The 17,458-nt window shown below is 43.6% G+C and overlaps 1 pseudogene; it reads right to left on the reverse strand.

The window, feature by feature from the left end:
• The window catches only part of LOC131193137 (zinc finger protein 850-like), a 54,475-nt pseudogene that overhangs the window by 21,470 nt on the left and 15,547 nt on the right, over window positions 1-17,458 (reverse strand).

Consider the following 17,458-nt stretch of genomic DNA (forward strand, 5'->3'; position numbering starts at 1 on the left):
TAACCCACCTCTAAAGTCATGGAAACCTAGCATTATAGGCTTGGAAGGGACCCTAAAGGGCTTCTAGTCCAACCTACTGCTCAAGACACCCCACTCAAATGTTTGTCCAACCTATTCTTGAAAACCTCAAGTGATCAAGCACCCACAAAACCTGGAGGCAAACTATTGCATTGATTCATTTCTCTGACTGACTGAAAATTTCTCTTTACTTCTAGGTTGGACCTCATTTTACCAAGCTTCTATCCATTATTTGTTTTCCTGCCATCCGGTGCCCTAGAGAATGAGTCAACCCGTTCTTCTTTGTGACAGATGCTCAAGTACTGGAAGACAGCTATCATGTCCCTCCTAATGACCCTTAATCATCCTTGTTGCTCTTCTCTGCACACATTCCAAGGTCTCAACAACTTTTTTGTATCATGGTGACCAGAACGGGACACAGTATTCTAAGTGTGGTTTCACCAGCACTGTGTAAAACACTTCTTGTTGCCTTCACACTATTTCTCTGTTGATGCAATCTAAGATTGCATTGGCTTTTTTGGCAGCTGCAGCAAAACCCTGGCAGAAGGGGTGCTTGTCCAGTTCTCATGCGCCCAGAAATACACGGCCTGCCGTTTGCCCTTTCGGAAATCTCCCGGAGACAGCCACCATTTTCAGTGCACCCACAACTCCTACAGTGTTAAGGTAGCAAAACAGAGCAGCTTTTCCCACCCCCAGTGACCCAGAAGCAACCACCATATTTGACACAAGAGGCAGCCATGGCAAAATGGCAGCTGCTTCCACAAGTCCTCTGCATGGGCCAGGGATGAATCTTAGGCACAGTTAAAATAACGGCTCTTTCCATAAGGCAGTCACGCAGCCCAGAGATGCATGTCCTATCCTTCAGAGATCTTCAAACGGTATGGAGGAGGAAGAGGCTGTGACACCTGGTAGGGAGGGAGTCAGGCCTAAGTATTGCAGGGTTCCAGTAAAGTGGGGACCCCGTGAGGGAGGGAAAGGCCTGTGGGGACCACGTGGAGACCCTATGGTAGAAGGAAAGAACTATGGGGACCTGTTAGGGAGGGAAAGGCTCAGGAGGAACCAAAGGTTGGCATAGGGGAAGCCTTTGAAAGGCAAGCCTGGGTCTGCCCTAGGCCTTCCCCAAACTCTGAAGTAGCCACTGTTGCTCTTAACAACTTGCACATTCATTTGATGGCTTCATCAGGGAGAGAAGGGAATGGCGGTAATTCAGCAAGGTAATCACACTTAACCACCATTACAACATTGGCAGGCCACATTACACTTGTATCTCAAGGATTACTTGTACCATGGCTGGGGAATTATGGCACTCATAATCTGGAGGACAGCAGGGTAGAAGACGGAAACTCCACATGGTGGAATTCCACAATCAATATAAAACACCCACCACCCAAAAGCCTTTCTGAGGAATCCCACAATTTCTGAACAACCTTTATCAAGCAACAGTTTCCACTTTTTTATCTCCAACTACAGGTCGAAACCTCATCAACTTTTGCCTCCTGTGGAATGATTTACACCTGAAGTAATGTCAACAGACTGGACATTTGAAAGGTCTCTCCCATGTCAGTCCTCTGGTGTTTCACCAGGTTTGAACTGAAACGAAAACGTTTCCCACAATCAGGACATCCAAAGTGTTTCTCTTCTGGGTATATCTCCTGGTGTCTCACGAGATGGCCATTTCTAATGAAACTTTTCCTACAATCAGGACATTCAAAATGTTTCCTCTCCTGTGTGAGTCCTCTGGTGTATCACCATATTGGAATTCTGACTGAAACATTTGCCACAAACAGCACATTCATACGGTTTCTCTCCTGTGTGAGTCCTCTGGTGTATCATCATGTTGGAATTCTGACTGAAACTTTTGCCACAGACAGGACATTCAAAGGGTTTCTCTCCTGTGTGAGTCCTCTGGTGTGTCACCAGGCTGGAAGTATGACTGAAACCTTTCCCACAGATAGGACATTCAAAAGGTTTATCTCCTGTGTGGATCCTCTGGTGACTTGTGAGCTGGAATTTTCTAATGAAACTTTTCCCACAATCAGGACATTCAAAGTGTTTCTCTCCTGTGTGAATCCTCTGGTGTATCTCCAAGTTGGAACTCTGACTGAAACTTTTTTCATAATAAGGGCATTCAAAGTGTTTCTCTGCTGTGTGTGTCTTCTGATGTGTTACCAGGCTGGAATTGTGACTGAAACGTTTTTCACAATCAGGACATTCAAAGGGTTTCTCTCCTGTGTGAGTCCTCTGGTGTGTCATGAGGTAGTAATTTTTAATGAAACGTTTTCCACAAATACGACATTCAAATGGTTTCTCTCCTGTATGAATCCTCTGGTGTATCACCAGGCGGCAATTGTGACTAAAACCTTTCCCACAGAAAGGGCATTCAAAGGGTTTGTCTCCTGTGTGTATCCTCTGGTGACTCGTGAGCTGAAATTTTTTAATGAAACTTTCACCACAATATGGACACTGATATGATTTCCCTCCTGTGTGAGTCCTCTGGTGTTTCATCAGGTTGGAATTGTCACTGAAACTTTTCCCACAAATTGGACACTCATACGGTTTCTCTCCTATGTGAGTCCTCTGGTGTGTCATCAGGTGGGAATTGTGATTGAAGCTTTTCCCACAAAGAGCACATTCAAATGGTTTCTCTCCTGTGTGAATCCTCTGGTGTGTCATCAGCTGGGAATTCTGATCGAAACTTTTCCCACAAAGAGCACATTCAAATGGTTTCTCTCCTGTGTGAGTCCTCTGGTGTATCACCAGCTGGGAATTCTGATTGAAACTTTTCCCACAAAGAGCACATTCAAATGGTTTCTCTCCTGTGTGAATCCTCTGGTGAATCATGAGCTGGGATTTTTTAATGAAACATTTCCCACAATCAGGACATTCAAAGGGTTTCTCTCCTGTGTGAGTCCTCTGGTGTACCATGAGGTGGGATTTCTGACTGAAACTTTTCCCACAATCAGGACATTCAAAGGGTTTCTCCCCTGTGTGAGTCCTCCGATGTTTCATCAGGTTGGAATTCAAACTGAAACATTTCCCACAATCAAGACATTCAAATGGTTTCTCTCCTGTGTGAGTCCTCTGGTGTATCACCATGTTGGAATTCTTACTGAAACATTTCCCACAATCAGGACATTCAAATGGTTTTTCTCCTGTGTGAGTCCTCTGGTGTATCACTAACTTGGAATTCCCACTGAAATATTTCCCACAATCAGAACATAAATATGATTTCTTTCTTGTGTGCATCTTCTAGTGTATCACCAGGCCAGAGTTCAGACTGAAACTTTTCCCACAATCAGAGCATTCAAAGGGTTTCTCTCTGGTGTGAGTTCTCTAGTGTATCACCAAGTTGCCAAACTCACTAGATTGGAAGCACTTATAGGTCTTCTCTCCTATGCGGGTCCTTCCATGAACCGCAAGGGAGCCGTTTTCACTAAAGCTTTGGCCACATTAATATTGCTTTTCTCCAACACGGATCATTTCGTTCATACTCAGTTGCGATTTGAAACATGCATGTTTCCCATAATAGGCACATCTGTGGAGCTGCAAAAGTGGATCACGTGACCCTAGAACACGGAAATCGTCATAAATGGGAGTTAGCTGCCAAACAATCAAATATAAATCACGTGACCATGGGGCTGCTGCAATTGTCATAAGTATGAAAAATGGTCATAAGTCAGGTTTTGTGATGGCTTTGTAACTTCAAACAGTTACTAAATGAACTGTTGTAAGTTGAAGACTACCTGTAATGTATCCTTGTGTTCTGCATACTCGACTTTTTCCAGTTTGAAATCTCTTCTTGATCACCTGCTGAAGAAGGAAGAGAATTTTGGGGTTTTCTGAAGGAAATGGAAAATATTTTGATTTCTGGCTTGATTGTCTTTCCTTTTTAACGTTGCTTGTTATACTCAAGTTGTCCGGAGTGCTCTTATAGGCATCCTCTTTGCCTGTAAGATTCAAAATAAAGTGTAACTTTAATTGTTTATAAAATGATTGCAGAAGATGTAAAAGAAGAAAAAGAAAACCATATACATTAAAGTTAAAAAGCAAATATGCCCTAACTGTAAATCTTAGATTAATTATGATTTATTTAAAACACTGAAATTACCGAGATCCAAGTTCACATTTGCATTCAACGATGAAATTCTCTTGTTGACTTGGGTCAATACACATTCTTAGTACAGCAATTATGGGATAGAACCACTGTAATTAAGATAATAATAATAACAACAGAGTTGGGAGGGACCTTGGAGGCCTTCTAGTCCAACCCCCTGCCCAGGCAGGAAACCAACCCTACACCATCTCAGACAGATGGTTATCCAACATTTTCTTAAAAATTTCCAGTGTTGGAGCATTCACAACTTCTGCAGGCAAGTCGTTCCACTTATTAATTGTTCTAACTGTCAGGAAATTTTTCCTTAGTTCTAAATTGCTTCTTTCCTTGATCAGTTTCCACCCATTGCTTCTTGTTCTACCCTCAGGTTCTTTGGAGAACAGCCCGACTCCCTCTTCTTTGTGGCAACCCCTGAGATATTGGAACACTGCTATCATGTCTCCCCTAGTCCTTCTTTTCATTAAACTAGACATACCCAGTTCCTGCAACCGTCCTTCATATGTTCTAGCCTCCAGTCCCCTAATCATCTTTGTTGCTCTTCTCTGCACTCTTTCTAGAGTCTCAGCATCTTTTTTACATCGTGGCGACCAAAACTGAATGCAGTATTCCAAGTGTGGCCTTATAACAGAACAAGGTAAGGCCAAGTGTGGCCTTACGAAGATGAATACAACATATAACAGAACAATACAGATGGAAGGGACCTTGAAGGTCTTCTAGTCCAACCCTCTGCTCAAGCGATAGACCTTATATCATTTGAGACAAGTGGCCGTCAAATCTCTTTTTGAAAGCCTCCAGTGATGGGGCACTGAAAACTTCTGAAGGGAAGCTATTCCATTGGTTGATTGCTGTAATCATTAGGAATTTTCTTTTTAGTTCTAGGTTGCTTCTCTCTTTGGTTAGTTTCCATCCATTGTTTCTTTTGGTTCTTTGGAAAATAGTTTGACTTGTCTTTGTCTTTATAGGAGCTCCACAAATATTGGCACATATTTGGCTATTATGGCTATATACATATTTGGCACATTATGGCTATATTTCAAGGGAAAGAAAATAAAATTTAAATATAAATTATTGTAAGATGCTAAGGAAAGAAGAGGTTTGGGTTTATCAAATTTGAAATTGTTCTTTGAGCCTTGTTGTTTTGTCTGGCCAAAAGAGTGGGTGACTCTTCAAATTAAGAGGTTACTTGAGCGAGAGAGGGCCATGAATTAGATTTTGATGGCACAAGTATTTATGGTATGATATGGTTAGGGCAGTGGTTCTCAACCTTTATAGTGCTGCGACCCCTTTAATACAATTCCCCACAATGTGGCGACCCCAACCATAAAATTATTTTCATTTTGAATTTATCGTGCCTGAAGCCGTATTGGCTAGCGATCTGAATTGCTTGTGATTGCCTTGAGGACGGAGGCATTAAAGCGGAGACTCCTTCCCTATTAAGTTTATCGTGCCTGAAGCCAGATTAAGCTAGCGATTGGGAGTGATTGCAGCTGGCTTGAGAGGGAGACATCAGAGCAAAGATTTCTCTCTTTTTTAATTTATCGTGCCTGAAGCCGAATTTGGCTAGCAATTTGAAGAGCCTGCAGCTGGCTTGTGGAGTCAACCATTGGAGCGCGGTTCTTCGACTCACAAGTATACTTCCCATATTTCCGATGGTCTTAGGCGACCCCTGGCAAATCGTCATTCGACCCCCAACGGGGTCCCAACCCACAGGTTGAGAACTGCTGGGTTAGGGAATGATAGAAAGGCAATGAATTTTGGAAATGTAAAGAAGAGCTTTTTATCATTTATGGTAGACACCTGACAAAGCAAAGAAATGTTGGAGTAAGATGAACATCTTAATACAGTACACTATTTAAGTGAATATAAAGATAAAAGTAGATAGTTTATTTTAGGCTTAATGGATAAAAAAAATCGCAAGGAGATAAATTGATGGGAGGCAGAGGCTAAAGGGTGGGGGGCGGCGGGTGGGCAAGGCTACATTCAGTGTATAAGATGCACCCAAATTTTAACCCTCTTTTGGGGGGGAGTGCGTCTCATACTCCGAAAAATACGGTAGTTGGGCTGGTATGTTAGTACCTTATTCTAGTGCACCAAAACGAGTCAGAAGTCAATGCTTTTCTTTTTCCCTTAACCCACACTTTTCCTGCTCCCCTTTTCCTTCCCTTCTTTTATCATTATTTTCATCTTTCTTCGCGCTTCTGTATTTTATATTTTGATCAATTAATAAAAGTTTTGTGGGGGAAAATGCTGCAACCATCACGAAAGTACAGCGGTTGGCAAGAACCCAATTTGGTGCGACTCCTTTTCCTGCACCTTCATAACCACAAGAACTGCTGACAGGTCACTGAACAAGTGTTACGATGACCACAAATTTCTGGATGAGGTCTGCAGTGCCATAGTAACTTTGAAGGCTCATGAAACAAATGGTAAAAGAAAAAGAAAAGAAAAGAAAAAAGAAAAAAATGGTAAGCGAGGACTGCCTAAACTGAACATCCCAAAAGCTCCTCAATAGGTATATATTTAAATATATTTTTTAATTTATAATTTTTTCTTAACATATATGTAAATATTTAGTAAACAGTGTAGTGTCTGGGTCATTTTATGTATACATAATTCTAGTAACAATAATATTATTTACTTGTATATAATAGTATTCTTCCAGTTTCTAATTTCTACCTTTTTTTTAAATTTGCATTTATATCCCGCCCTTCTCCGAAGACTCAGGGCGGCTTACACTATGTCAAGCAATAGTCTTCATTCATTTGTATATTATATACAAAGTCAACTTATTGCGCCCCCAACAATCTGGGTCCTCATTTTACCTACCTTATAAAGGATGGAAGGCTGAGTCAACCTTGGGCCTGGTGGGGCTTGAACCTGCAGTAATCGCAAGCAGCTGCTGTTAATAACAGACGGTCTTACCAGTCTGAGCCACAGAGGCCCCTGTTATCTAACCATTGATAAAACAAATCCCAAATTAAAAAGTTTTCTGTATCTTCTTTATCTTTAACGATACTTTATCCATTTCCACACAATCTAGTATTTTTTTTATTATGTTTTTATCTGTAGTAGTTTCCTCATTTTTCTAGTATTGTGGAAGTGTAATTCTTGCTGCTGTCAAAACATGCATTTAATATACCGTATATACTCGAATATAAGCCGATCCGAGTATAAGCCGAGGTCCCCAATTTTACCCCAAAAACTGGGGTAAACTGGGGACTCGAGTATAAGCCGAGGGTGGGAAATGAGGCACCTACCGGTTGGGGAAACCCTCCCTCCCTCAGCTGAGAAGGCTGGCGGCTCCCCCGCCCCGCCCTCTCACTGCACCGGCAGGGCTTCAGTCCGGTAAAATGTGAAAAAAAGAAAAAACAAAACTCGAGTATAAGCCGTATATACTCGAGTATAAGCCGAGGGGCTTAAAAAAAAAAAAAAACTTGAGTATAAGCCGTATAGACCCGAGTATAAGCCGAGGGGACGTTTTTCAGCACAAAAAATGTGCTGAAAAACTCGGCTTATACTCGAGTATATACGGTACATTCCCTTTGTCATAATTTTCTGGCAATATAGCTAACAAAAATAGTTTTGGCTTCAGATCTATATGATGCTTTATCATTTTCTCTAACCACATATGTACTTTCATCCAATTTTTTTTGCTTTTGGACGCGTCCACCACATATGATAGTACGAACCTGGTATCTGATTGCATTTCCAACATTTGGCAGATATGTTTTTAAACATCTCTGCTAGCTTTGCTTGTGGCAAATGCCACCTATAAAACATTTTATACAGGTTTTCCTTGTACGGAGTTGCCATTGTCAATTTATAAATTCTATCCCAAAGTTTTTGACATTTATCTAGTTCTGAGGTATATTTTGTAGATAGATGGGGAAGAAATGGAGGTAGTGACAGATTTTATTTTCCTGGGCTCCAAGATCACTGTAGATGGGGACTATAGCAAGAAATTAAAAGACGCTTGCTCCTGGGGAGGAAAGCTATGGCAAATCTAGACAGCGTACTAAAAAGCAGAGACATCACCCTGCCAACAAAAGTGCGTATAGTCAAAGCTATGGTTTTTCCAGTTGCAATGTATGGCTGTGAAAGTTGGACCATAAGAAAGGCTGAGGGCCAAAGAATTGAGGCCTTTGAACTCTGGTGCTGGAGAAGACTCCTGCGAGTCCCTTGGACTGCAAGGCGATCAAACCAGTCAGTCCTAGAGATCAAACCTGACTGCTCTTTAGAAGGCCAGATCCTGAAGATGAAACTGAAATACCTTGGCCACTTAATGAGAAGGACTCACTGGAGAAGAGCCTAATGCTGGGAAAGATTGAGGGCAAAAGAAGAAGGAGATGACAGAGAACGAGGTGGCTGGATGGAGTCACTGAAGCAGTAGGCGTGAGTTTAAATGGACTCCAGAGGATGGTAGAGGACAGGAAGGCCTGGAGGAACGTTGTCCATGGGGTCACGACGGGTTGGACACGACTTCGCAACTAACAATAACAACATAGTATATCCAAATTTTTTTGCCCATACTATCGTTTCTTTCACTTGTTCATATTCAATTTTAAAGCTTAATAAATAGCTATACATTTTCTTTATTAACTTTTCATCCGTCCCTAATAGTCTCTGATCAAGTGTTGATGGCGCTTTATGAAAATTATATGTTTTTACGTCTTTCTCATTCTCGATTTGCAAATGTGGCCACCATGCAAGATTCACCCCTTGGTTTTGTAACTCCTGTTTAGTTTTTAGTTACCCTTCCTCATTTAAAATATCTTTATACGTTACATTTTTTTCCAAATTTACAACATTTGGGTGTATCAGTGCTTCCACTGTGGATTTTTAGTTGAACCTGGTTAATACATGGATGGGGCACCAATAGGAAATATTGTGCTTGTTGGCTAGACATGAAAGTAAAAATATCAAAAAGACATAGTGGCAGATCAGTCCAGTATTATTGCCAAGAAAACATAACAGGGTCAACTATTCTGGATTTAGTACTTACTAAGAGAGAAGACAAGGAAGAGCAGCCAACATATTTGGGAGCTTGAGGCTAAAAGATCCAAAGATGGTTGCAGGAGTTGGGTATGGCTAGTCTACAGAAGAGAAGGGTGTGTGTGTGAAATGATAGCAGTCTTCCAATATTGGAGGGGCTGCCACAAAGAAGAGGGGCTCAACTTCTCCAGAGTATCTGAAAGCAGAACAGGAAACAATGGATGGAAACGAATCAAGGAGAGAAGCAACCTAGAAACAAGGAGACGTTTCCTGAATGTGAGGACAATTAACCAGTTTGCCTGCAGAAGTTGTGGCTGCTCCATCATTGGAGGCTTTCAGGAAGAGACTGGACAGCCATGTGCCTGAAATGTATAAGGTTTCATGCTGGAGCAGGGGGCTGGACTGGATGACCTCAAAGATCCCTTCCAACTGTTATTCCACATTCTAGTTGCTTCTCTGCTTCCATGCCGTGGAGGGAACCAACCTGCCCTCAACTCACCTTCTAGGTGAAGCTTCGATCCTTGGAAAGAGGCGGGAGACCCTCTTGATCTGGGAGAGGAAGTTCCTTTTCTTCCATCCTTTCATCCTTTTTAGCAATACAGTACTTGATGGTTTTAACTCCTTGAAGCTCAACCACAGGCCGCTATTGTACTGTTGGCTTTCTAGTCACAGATGCTGCCATCTCGCGATAGGAAGCCAACAAACAGGCTTGTCCCTTCTCTACGGATGCCATTGGCCAGATCATCTCACCGATTACATGCTATCAAGTCATTTTCAGCCTCCTAGCAACCTATCTTTGCAGCTGAGCCAAGTGACATAGTAAAATTACTACCGTTCCTGTCCTATTGTTTTCTTTTGTTATATACAATTAATATAGTTATTACATACTCATACTCATATATATGCTTATATATTATGTATTATTATTTCATGCTTATGCTTATATATACTGTGTGACAAAATAAATTAAATAAATAAATAAATGTGTACTTAGCTTGTGAAGAATAGCTACATGCTGAGAGCTCACGCTCTGGTTACCTCCCGCCTGGATTATTGCAATGCTCTCTACATGGGGCTCCCCTTGAGATGCACTCGGAGGCTTCAGTTGGTCCAGAATGCAGCTGCGCGGGTGATAGAGGGAGTCACACGTAGCTCCCATGTGACACCTCTCCTGCGCAGACTGCACTGGCTTCCTGTTGCCTTTCGGGTGCATTTCAAGGTCTTGGTAACCACCTTTAAAGCGCTCCATGGCTTGGGACCTGGGTACTTACGGGACCGCCTTCTGTTACCTCACGCCTCCCACCGACCCGTACGCTCGCACAGAGAGGGCCTTCTCAGGGTGCTGTCCGCCAGACAATGTCGGCTGGCGGCCCCCAGAGGAAGATCCTTCTCTGTGGGGGCCCCCACTTTGTGGAACGAACTCCCCCCTGGTTTACGTCAAATTCCTGACCTTCGGACTTTTCGCCGCGAACTGAAAACATATTTGTTTGTTCGTGCGGGGCTTTCTTAAATTGTTTAATTTTAAATTTTAAATTTTTTCTCTGGTTTTAATTGGGGTTTTTAGATTCTCAATTCTTAATTATTTCGGCCATACTGTACAATAAGTTTTTAAATTGTATTTTAACTGTATATTGTTCTTTTTTATCCTGGCTGTACACCGCCCTGAGTCCTTCGGGAGAAGGGCGGTTTATAAATCCAATAAATAATAATAATAATAATAAAGTTCATGAATCTCTTAAGGAATTACAGAGTATGAGTTGGAACTGCAGCAAGTGAAATATCACCCATCTCCTTCCACTTAGGACTGTATGACTGTAACTTTTTTGCTTGTATCCTTACGATTTATATTGATATTGATTGTTTCCTAATTGCTTATTTGTACTCTATGACTATCATTAAGTGTTGTACCTTGATGAAGGTATCTTTTCTTTTATGTACACTGAGAGCATATGCACCAAGATAAATTCCTTTTGTGTCCAATCACACTTGGCCAATAAAAAATTCTATTCTATCCTATCCTATCCTATCCTATCCTATCCTATCCTATCCTATCCTATCCTATTCTATTTGGGGGTAATAGGGATATTTCTCGGGAGTCCCTGGCTGTGGGATGCTGGTACAAATAGGATCTCACCGCTAGCAGGGAAATGTGTAAAACGCAACATCTAATGGCAGGGTGAAGAATGGTGGGTGTTGTAATCTGCAGCACTTTCTTTCTCATCTTCAATAGCGATGAATTCCTAATTCTTAATCTGGGCCTTTTGGGGGGGGGGCTTTTGGCCTTCCCGCGGGGTATGGTGGTCTTTTGCGGTCCCCGTTTGGAGGACTTTGGCATTGCTCAGCGGCGTCCCAGTCACCCCCTGCCCGCAGCGGCTTCAGCGAAGGGGTTAGGCGCAGAAAGCTTTTGCGCCTAGAGAGGAGGTAGGAAAGGGGGCTTCTTAAGTTAGGGCTGCAGAGATCCCCACTCGTAGGTAGTCAAAGACGCCCCAAAAGGGGGAGAGGACCTGGAGGGTGGGAGGAGGAGGGAGAATCCCCAGGTGCGGGAAGGGAGGAGGGATTCCTTGGGGGAGGGAAGGAGAGTGAGGTGGGGTTTCCCCAGTTGCCCCCCCCCTTCCCCTTCTCTCCGCCTTTCCTTGCAAGGTTTTCTGCTCTGTGGGAACCGCACTGCCACCGCTTCTCCTCCTCCTCGGTTGCCGCTTCTGCGAACGGCTCTCCGGTCCCCTTAAAATCCTCCCTCTGAGCCCCCCCCTTTCCTTTCCCGCAGCCCCATTCCCAGTGGGAGGCCACCTGGTGTTTTCCGTTCCCACGTTCCCCTGTGGCTGCTGGGGAGGATCAGCCTCCCGCGGTCTGGAGGGGAGGAAGAGGGATCGTGGCTGGAGGGGCTCCCCCCCCACAGTGCTTGAACCCTGCTAGGAGGAGCCCAGTGGCATCTGAATGGCAGGTGATGGAGACCTGAGAGGCGTCCAGGTGGGCTTGGCTAATGGGCAGTGGCATCTGAATGGCAGGTGATGGAGACCTGAGAGGCGTCCAGGTGGGCAGGTGATGGAGACCTGAGAGGCGTCCAGGTGGGCTTGCTTGGAGATGCAGCACCTGAATCTGCCTCTCTTACCTTCCCAGATTCCCTTTCTGGTGACTGCTGCATCCCTCTTTCTCCCAACCCATGTAAGGGAACAGCCCTGTCTGAGGATATTTTCAGTTTAAATTTCAGTTCTTTTACCAATCGTATATCTATTCTGTTTAGTACAAAGGCATAGTGCAGTCCCAGACTTTCATTCCTATTTCTCCCTACCCCAACTGTGGGGTCCCCCAAGGCTTTTCCCTCCCCCCCCCAGGCTTTTTCACTCCCACTGGGTGCCTGCAGTCCTTAGGCCTGATTCCCACCCTAACAGACCTCACAGCCACCACCTCCTTACCTTTTGAATATCTCTGAACTTCATATTGGGAGAAGATGGCAGGCCCTGGGCCATATCACTGTGTCGTGGAAGCAACTGTTATTTTCATTGTGCCTGGGATTCATCCCTGGGCCATATGGTGGACTTGTGGATCCAGCTACCATTTTGCTATGACTGCCTCAGGACCAAAATGTCAGCTACTTTTGCGTCATTGTCATGTTGGAGAGGGAGAAACTGCTCTGTTTTGCTACCTTAGCACTGTGGAAACTGCATTAAGGGATTGTGGGTGCACTGAAAATGATGGCTGCCTCTAGGAGATGTTCAAAATGTAAGTGTGCAAGTGGTGACGGGTGCGATGGGGAGTTGCCCCACGGCCCAGTGAAAAAAAGCAATGTAAAATTTCACATGTAGAGACTGTTCTGCCTTGCAGATGAACCTGATGGAGAGCTGTAGGATATTGAGGTGAGGATAAAAAGGATCGTGGCTTTGATCGCAAGATCTCCAGGTTTATTAGCAACTCCCGCTATGATCTCCTTTTCTTGGAGGTGCCTTTGATGGCTGATGGGCGATAGCAGCACCATGTTGCTGACAAATCTGTTGCATCCAATTTGAGAAAAAAAATTGTAGACTGGAAAATGTTTCATTTTTAAAAATGCATTAAGAATTTTCACTAGCTTTTGACAAGGAAAAAAATGGATATTTTAAGTCATGCCGGCCACATGACCACGGAGACGTCTTCGGACAGCGCTGGCCCTTCAGCTTTGAAACGGAGATGAGCACCGCCCCCTAGAGTTGGTAACGACTAGCACGTATGTGCGAAGGGAACCTTTACTTTTACCTTTATGATCATTAGGGCAAGGCAAGACGCTCAGTCACCTCAAACTGTGAGATGTGCAACAAGTTTTAATAACACATAAATTTAATAATAAAAAGGCAACTTAAAGCCCTTTTCTCAAGTCTCGCTTGCTCTCCACACAGTGGATTTCTAACACACTATAGCTGTTCAGCTACCTGTAATCTGTCTCTCGTGCATTCTGCATCTCTCTGACCAATTTGTCTACTCCAACTTCCCTTCCCTCCTCATGATAAATTTAATTTTTTTTCAATTTCAATCCTTCATCAGTCCAACCACTCATTCCCTCTGATGATGTGATCTGCATTTTTTTGAATAAAAAATAGATGAGAGAAATGCTGTGGATTCTTGGACTTCAGTAAGACACTCGACAAAATACACAACCTACTAGAACAATGTGAGAGACACAGTACCACCATCAGTTGGATTTGCAATTGGCTGACCAACCACACTCGGTGGGTAATCCTCAATGGAACTGCATCTACACTGAGGGAAGCATGCAGTCGGGTACCTCAAGGTTTGGTCTTGGGCTCAGCATTTTTCAACATCTTCGTAAATAATTTAGATCAGTGGTAATCCACCTGGTCCCTACCGCCCACCAGCGGGCGTTCCAGCTTTCATGGTGGGTGGTAGTTTTGTCCGATACTGAAACACTTTCCTTTTTTTAATTTAATTGACTTTTTAAAAAAATTCATAGCATTAATTAAAAACATTTTCATTAGGTTTTCATAAAATTCCCCGTGACAATTTAAATTTCTGAAAATATACTATTTGTATCACCCGTGCATAAGTTTAGTTCACGTTACATAAGTGAAACTAAATGGCACTATAGTGCGACCGCAAAAAAAAGAGCCTTGTCCAAGAATAGCTTGCGCATCTCCCCCCACACCACCCAGCTGTAACAGACAAGCAGAGCTGGTAGCCGGCACCCCCCCAAACTCAATCCACGATGTGTGAGAGGCATGCGCACACGACGATACACTTTATAAATCACCATTACTGTGGAACCGGTGGGTGGTTAGAAAATTTTACTACTAGTAGAGATACAAAAGTGGGCGGTAGGTATAAAAAGGTTGACTACCCCTGATTTAGATGAAGGGATAGAAGAGGAACTGATCAAATTTGCAGATGACACCAAACTTCGGGGAAAAACCAATCCTTTTGAAGATAGGCTCAAGACCCAAAAGGATCTTAACAGACTTGAGCATTGGGACAACAAAATGCAGTTCAGTGTGTGAAAAAAGTAATATTCTTGCCCTTAGGCAAAAAACCCCAAATGCACAGATATAAGATAGGTAGTACTTGGCTCAACGGTAGTAGTATGAGAGGGATCTAGGAGGTCTGGTGGACAAGATAAAGTAGATAAATGTGGGTTAGACAGCACCACCACCAGATGGATTCGTAACTGGTTGACCAACCGCACTCAATGTGTAGTCCTCAATGGAACTACATCCCCATGGAGGGAAGTATGCAGTGGAGTACCCCAAGGCTGTTTTAGGCCCAGTACTCTTCAACATCTTCATCAATGACTTGGACGAGGGGATAGATGAGGAACTCATCAAATTTGCAGATGACACCAAGCTGGCAGGAATAGCCAACACTCCAGAAGATAGGCTCAAGTTACAGAAAGATCTTGACAGACTTGAACATTGGGCGCTATCTAACAAAATGAAATTCAACAGTGAAAAAAGTAAGGTTCTACATTTATGCCAAAAAAACAAAATGCACCGGTACCGTATATGTGGTACCTTGCTCAATAGTAGTACCTGTGAGAGGGATCTAGGAGGTCTGGTGGACAAGATAAAGTAGAAAAATGTGGGTTAGACAGCACCACCACCAGACGGATTTGTAACTGGTTGACCAACCGCACTCAACGTGTAGTCCTCAATGGAACTACATCCACATGGAGGGAAGTATGCAGTGGAGTACCCCAAGGCTCTGTTTTAGGCCCAGTACTCTTCAACATCTTCATCAATGACTTGGACGAGGGGATAGATGGGGAACTCATCAAATTTGCAGATGACACCAAGCTGGCAGGAATAGCCAACACTCCAGAAGATAGGCTCAAGTTACAGAAAGATCTTGACAGACTTGAACATTGGGCGCTATCTAACAAAATGAAATTCAACAGTGAAAAAAGTAAGGTTCTACATTTATGCCAAAAAAACAAAATGCACCGGTACCGTATATGTGGTACCTTGCTCAATAGTAGTACCTGTGAGAGGGATCTTGGAGTCCTAGTGGATAACCATTTAGATATGAGCCAGCAGTGTGCAGCAGCTGCTAAAAAAGCCAACACAGTTCTGGGCTGCATAAACAGAGGGATAGAATCAAGATCACGTGAAGTGTTAGTGCCACTTTATAATGCCTTGGTAAGGCCACACTTGGAATATTGCATCCAGTTTTGGTCGCCACGATGTAAAAAAGATGTTGAGATTCTAGAAAGAGTGCAGAGAAGAGCAACAAAGATGATTAAGGGACTGGAGGCTAAAACATATGAAGAACGGTTGCAGGAACTGGGTATGTCTAGTTTAACAAAAAGAAGGACTAGGGGAGACATGATAGCTGTGTTCCAATATCAGGGGCTGCCACAAAGAAGAGGGAGTCGGGCTGTTCTCCAAAGCACCTGAGGGTAGAACAAGAAGCAATGGGTGGAAACTGATCAAAGAAAGAAGCAACTTAGAACTAAGGAGAAATTTCCCGACAGTTAGAACAATTAATAAGTGGAACGACTTGCCTGCAGAAGTTGTGAACGCTCCAACACTGGAAACTTTTAAGAAAATGTTGGATAACCATCTGACTGAGATGGTGTAGGGTTTCCTGCCTGGGCAGGGGGTTGGACTAGAAGGCCTCCAAGGTCCCTTCCAACTCTGTTGTTACGTTATGTTATGTTAAGTGCGTGCTGTAGCTGTCAGAAGAGCCAAGGCTGTATCGACAGAAGGATAGTGTCAACACAAGAGATGATAGTACGATCATACTGCTTAATGCCCTTCTAGTGAGTTCACACTTGGAATACTGCACCTAGTTCTGGTAATAACGAGAGAAAACGTGCTGAGATCCTGGGAAGTGTGCAAAAAAAGAACAATAAGGATGATAAAAGCTCTGGAAGCTAAGATTGTATGACAATGGGTTGAAAGACCTAGGTATGTTAGAGAAGGCATGTGGGGGCACAATAACTGTCGTCCAGTACTTGAGCATCAGTCACAAAGAAGAACGGATTGACTTAATCTCTAGGGCAGCAGTCTCCAACCTTTGTGGCCCAGCTGGAGGTGGGGGGGAGAATGGAACTGGCCCACATGAGCACCTGGCTGGCACTCATCTGGATGCACTCGCAGCTCAACTCGTGCGAGTGGCAAACCGGCCGTGCATGCCTGTGTTTACCGGTTTGCCTCTCCCGCAGTCCAATTCCAAATAGGGCATGGCCTGGTAGTGGGCCGCAGCCTGGGGTTTGGAGATCCCTGCTTTAGAGCACCAGAGAGCAAGGCAAGAAATAACAGATGGATATTTGTTAAACAGAGTTCCGACCAAGAACTAAGGATATATTTTCTGACAGTGGGTCCAGCAACACAAGAGTGAGCTGTTATTAAGAGATGGGCTGACATGGATGGGGAGCAAACTGTATGTCCTGGCGAGCCAGAGGACTTTAGTATTGCAGTAAAGCCATTTTGGATTTGTGGAAACCCTTCATCTCGTAAAGATACTTTTTTTTTTCCTGTCAAGTTTTTTTAAATTTATATATAAGTATTTTGAATACAGTGTATTGTCCGGGCGTACCATTTTACAAAAGGGGAACACATCATGATGATGATAATAGTAGTAATAATAATGGGTTTCAAAACCCACCGCTACCGGTTCGCTTGTGGGTGTGTGCATGTGCAGAAGCATCTGGGTGGGTGGGCGGAGCCTCTTGCTGCCCTCACTACCAGTTCTCCTGATCCGGGGCGAAGCAGTAGCAACCCACCACTGGTCGGCATGTCATCATCATCAATGTTGACCAAGGACCTGAAGTGGCCGCTAAAAGCAGTCCTGGCAGCTGACAGTGGGTCCAGCAACACAAGAGTGAGCTGTTATTAAGAGATGGGCTGACAT

This window comes from Ahaetulla prasina, chromosome 2 (assembly GCF_028640845.1).
Source record: "Ahaetulla prasina isolate Xishuangbanna chromosome 2, ASM2864084v1, whole genome shotgun sequence".
In the NCBI taxonomy this organism is placed as follows: domain Eukaryota; kingdom Metazoa; phylum Chordata; class Lepidosauria; order Squamata; family Colubridae; genus Ahaetulla; species Ahaetulla prasina.